Source organism: Coregonus clupeaformis, unplaced genomic scaffold (assembly GCF_020615455.1).
Source record: "Coregonus clupeaformis isolate EN_2021a unplaced genomic scaffold, ASM2061545v1 scaf1697, whole genome shotgun sequence".
Taxonomy (NCBI): Eukaryota; Metazoa; Chordata; class Actinopteri; order Salmoniformes; family Salmonidae; genus Coregonus; species Coregonus clupeaformis.
Genome location: NW_025535151.1, coordinates 112,501 through 118,013, shown reverse-complemented (window position 1 = coordinate 118,013; position 5,513 = coordinate 112,501).

The window sequence follows — 5,513 nt, the reverse complement described above, 5'->3', positions numbered from 1 at the left end:
TCTCTCTCTCTCTCTCTCTCTCTCTCTCTCTCTCAATTCAATTCAATAGACTTTATTGACATGGCAAGTAAAATTACTTACATTGTCAAAGTATACATATAACAAAAAATGGTGGGACCAACAGCAATAATAATAGTAGTAGTGGAAATGGGATTACCATTAACAGCAACTACAACAACAATATTAATGAGAATAACAATACATTAAAGCAATAGTAGTCGACCAATCTCAACATGACTGAGAAGACACATTACATGCTATGAAAGCCAAAACAAAACAGGAAATATTATTGACATTACATTACACTTTTCACTGGCTGTCCCTCAGGTTGTGGCAGGAGGACACATATTTGGCTGCCAAAATTGCACACTTTGGCTTTTCACCCAATAATTATTTGATTTTTTCTTCCTCTTTTATAGTTTCAAATTCTTTGTACTGAATGATAATTTTGGGAAAGAAAGATTCTCTTAGGTCTGAGTATTTGTCACAGTGTAATAGGAAATGCAGCTCTGTCTCTACCTCTCCCCGGGGGCAGAGTGAGCACAGCCTGTCCTTTCTGGGCAGCCAGGTTTGCCTGTGACGACCGGTCTCTATAGCCAGACTGTGCTCACTGAGTCTGTACCTAGTCAGTGTTTTTCTCAGTTTTCTATCAGTCACAGTGGTCAGATAGTCTGCCACCATTACATTTACATTTACGTTATTTAGCAGACGCTCTTATCCAGAGCAACTTACAGTTAGTGAATACATATATATATATCTTTTTATATATACTGGCCCCCCGTGGGAATCGAACCCACAACCCTGGCGTTGCAAACGCCATGCTCTATCAACTGAGTTACATCCCTGCCGGCCATTCCCTCCCCTACCCTGGACGACGCTGGGCCAATTGTGCGCCGCCCATGAGTCTCCCGGTCGCGGCCGGCTGCGACAGAGCCTGGATTCGAACCAGGATCTCTAGTGGCACAGTTTGCACTGCGATGCAGTGCCTTAGACCACTGCGCCACTCAGGAGACATGTACTGTCTGTTTAGAGCCAAATAGCATTGAAGTTTACTTAGATTTTTTGTGGTGTCTTTCCAATAGGTGATATATTTTTCTTTTTGCTTTGTGATGATTTGGTTGGGCCAGATTTTCTGAGTGCTGTCCTGAGGCTCTATGAGGTTGGTTTTGGTTAGTGAACTGAGCCTCAGAACCAGCTGGCTGAGGGGACTCTTCTCTTGTTTCATCTCTTGACATAGTAGAGCTGTGTGATGGAATGTTTTGGGGTCACTTGTTTTTAGATGGTTGTAAAATTTGATGGCTCTTTTTCTATTCGAATAAGGAGGGGGGTATTGGCCCAATTCTGCTCTACATGCGTTATTTGGAGTTTTTCTTTGCACTTGCAATACAGTCTTGCAAAACTCTGCATGCAGTATTTCGATTGGATGTTTGTCCCATTTGGTAAATTCAGTATTAGAGAGCGGACCCCATACTTCGCTGCCATATAGAGCAATTGGTTCTATAACTGATTGTAACATTTTGAGCCAGATTCTAATTGGAATTTTGATTTTAATATTCCTTTTAATGGCATAGAATGCTCTTCTTGCTTTGTCTCTCAGCTCATTCACAGCCATGTGAAAGCTACCTGTGTTGCTGATATTTAGTCCTAGATATGTGTAATTTTTGGTGTGTTCTAATAGAACTGTGTCCGAATAGAATTTATATTTGTCATCCTGATTTCCGGACCTTTTTTGGAATATCATTATATTCGTTTTTTTTAAATTAACGGTCAGGGCCCAGGTCTGACAGAATCTGTGCAGATGATCTAGATGCTGCTGTAACCCCTCCTTAGTGGGAGACAGTAGCACCAGGTCATCTGCGTACAGCAGACACTTGATTTCAGTGTTGTGTAGGGTGAGACCAGGTGCTGCCGATTCTTCTAATGTTTTTGCCAATTCGTTAATGTAGATGTTAAATAGTGTTGGACTTATTGGGCAGCCCTGTTTCACTCCACGTCCCTGAGAGAAGAAGTCTGTTTGCTTGTTGCCGATTTTAATCGCACATTTGTTTTTGGTGTACATTGATTTAATAACATCATATGTTTTCCCTCCAATACCACTTTCTATTAGTTTGTAAAAAAGACCTTCGTGCCAAATTGAATCAAATGCTTTCTTGAAGTCTACAAAACACGAGTAGATTTTGCCTTTTTTTGATTTACTTGTTTGTCAATTAGAGTCTGGAGGGTGTAAATGTGGTCTGTTGTACAATAATTTTTTACAAATCCAATCTGGCTTCTGCTTAGGACGTTGTGTTCATCAAGGAAATTATGTAGTCTGCTGTTTATGATACTGCAGAGAATTTTCCCCAAGTTGCTGTTAACGCAAATTCCTCTGTAATTATTTGGGTCAAATTTGTCTCCATTTTTATAAATTGTTGTGATCAATCCTTGGTTCCAAATATCGGGGAAAATACCTGCAGTTAGGATAATGTTGAAGAGTTTGAGTATAGCCAATTTGAATTTGTGGTCTGTATATTTAATCATTTCATTTAAAATACCATCAGCACCACAGGCCTTTTTGGGTTGGAGAGTGCAAAGTTTTTCCAATAATTCTTGTTCTGTAATTGGGGTATCCACAGGATTCTGATAGTCTTTGACTGCTGATTCAAGGATTTGTAATTTTTCTTGTATATCTTGTTGTTCTGGGCTCTTTGTTATATTGCTGTAGAGGTTTGCAAAGTGATTTCTCCACATATCCCCATTTTGGATAGCCAATTCCTCATTATGAGGTTTGTTTAATTTATTCCAATTCTCCCAGAAGTGGTTTGATTCTATGGATTCCTCAATCACATCCAGCTGATTTCTAATGTGCTGTTCCTTTTTTGTTCTTAGGGTAGGTTTGTATTGCTTCAGTGTTTCCCCATATTGAAGACGTATATTTTTGTTGTCTGGGTCTCTGTGTTTATGATTAGATATATTTCTCAATGACTTTCTTAGATTTTTGCAATCATTATCAAACCATTTTTCATGATCTATTATTTTTGGTTTGCTCTTATGTTTCTTTAGATTAGCCAAGGAGGCTAATTTGTCAAATATAAAGTTTATGTTCCAAACGGCCAAATGTATACCTTCATTGGTGTAGGAGAATGTTAATGCTAAAAAGTTGTCCAGGAGAGATTGTATTTTTTGGCTACTAATTGCTTTTTGGTAGATTTCTGTACTGTTTGCACTCCATCTATAGGTCTGTTTAGTACCATGTAATTTATTGGGCCGTGATGCTTCATGGTTGGGTTCTGCTCTTCTCAGATACACTGTGATTTTACTGTGGTCAGAGAGAGGTGTTAGTGGGCTGACTGTGAAGGCTCTGAGAGACTCTGGGTTAAGGTCTGTGATGAAGCAGTCTACAGTACTGCTGCCAAGGGATGAGCTGTAGGTGTACCTACCAAAAGAGTCCCCTCTTAACCTACCATTGACTATGTACAGACCCAGTGTTCGACAGAGCTTCAGGAGCTGTACTCCATTTTTGTTTTTCACTTTGTCATAGTTGTTTCTAGGGGGTATGTGGGGAGGGAAAGGTTGTTGCTTCCCGGTAGGTGTTTGTCCCCATGACTGTTAATAGTGTCTAGTTCTTCTGCTGTTCTAGCATTCAGGTCTCCACAGACCAGCACATTGCCTTGGGCCTGAAAGTGACTAATCTCCCCCTCTAGAATGGAGAAACTCTCTTCATTGAAGTAGGGTGACTCTGAGGGGGGAATGTATGTGGCACAGAGGAAGATGTTGTTATCTGTTAAGATAGCCTCCTTGTTGATTTTTAGCCAGATAAAGAATTCTCCTGTTTTGATCAATTCGATTGAATTAGTTAGTTCAGATTTATACCATATTAGCATTCCCCCTGAGTCTCTGCCCTGTGTGATTCCTTTTAATTTGGTGGATGGTACGATTATCTCCCTATAACCTAGTCGACAGCCAGTGGAAACATCACCTCTGCACCATGTTTCCTGTAGTACTACAATATCAACATCATCAATTTCTTTAAGGAAGTCTGGGTTTCTGCTCTTTAGCCCAAAAGCAGAGGACTTCAAGCCTTGTAAATTCCAACATGCAACGTAAAAAGACTTCATAACTGTTTTTTCTTTACATTCAAAATGAGATAAACACTCACAATCCAACAATAACTATTAAAATATGATTTTTCAATTAAGGTAAACTCTTATTATGCAAATGTGATTTGTTTATCATTTAAGATAGTATTTGTGTCATGCCACTTGGGTGGATGTAGTGTGAGGATGGTGGAGTTCTTGTGCTCATCTTACCATGACCCTCGGCCTATCACATGTGAGCATAGTAGATTCAGCATTTGTTTGATGTCACTCATTTCGTTGGTGGGAGCTGGACCAGTTGCTCCTCTCACAGCTTGTGCATAGCTCTGTCTGCCGGCTGTGGCTCCTCCAGGTGTGGGTCTGTGGTGGGGGGGAGGGGGGTGTTAGGCCTCGTCTGGGTGGGTCTGAAGCTGGGCTGGGGTGGTCTGTGCTGTGCTGGCTGTGGTGGGCATTGAGGTTGGTGGTGCTGTGGCCGTGGCTGGGGGGTCCAGGGTGCTGGTCCGGGGTGTTGTCTCGGTGATCTCGGGGGGGTGGAGATTGCTCCGCTGTTCCTGGGTGGAGAGGTCGGGATGCGGTTTAAAGCGACGTCCTTGAGAGTCTTAGCAAGGATGGGGAATGTCTCTCTGTACAGGTGAACATGGTCATAGAGACAGTCCAGATCGAGGGTGGGATGGTGGGCCAGGTGTACATTGGGTCGCAGGGCACAGTCCCGGGAGAGGCTGGCGTTTATTCTTTGGATTGTGGCAGGGTGGAAGTCCTTCCTCTGTAGAAGGGTTGACACCACGATCCTTGAGTTGGGGAAGATTGCGGAGGCCTTCTCAATCACTCCCCGTAGTGAAGTCGCCACCCTCTCCTGCTGAGCACTCAGGTCGTTGCTTCCGTTGTGTATGATTATGTGGCTTGGCGACCCAAGCTGGGCCTTATCAAGCAGCGCCATGGCACTCTGCGTTGTTGGGCACCACACCTTTCTCGTTTTGTGTCTAGGGAAAAGTTTCTTCTCCTGAACAAACTTCCCATTTGAGTCCATCAACAGGACAATCTCAGCCAGTGTTTCTTCTGGACTGGAGGGGGTAGAGTTGGGGCTGGTGGGTGTTGGAGCTGGGGTGTGGCTGGTCTGTGCCAGTGCCGCTGTCAGTGGGAGGCTGTTCTGGGGGCTGGGGGGGAGGCATGCAGCCGGCAGGGCTGGGGAGGCCTGGCTGGTTGAGGTGGGCTCCTCTGCTGTGTGATGGCAGGTCATAGAGTGGTGATCTAGCTGCTCCTGCAGTCTGTCCTCTGTTCTCTTTCTCTCCTGCAGCTCCTCTCTTAGTATGGTCAGCTCGTTATTACTGCTCTGCCTGTCTTTTTGGAGCTCTCTCACCTCCTTTGTTAGATCAGCCAGCTCTCTCTTGAGTCCGTCTCTCTCTTGCTGAACTTCTTTCAGCTGTGTTGCAAGGCTGC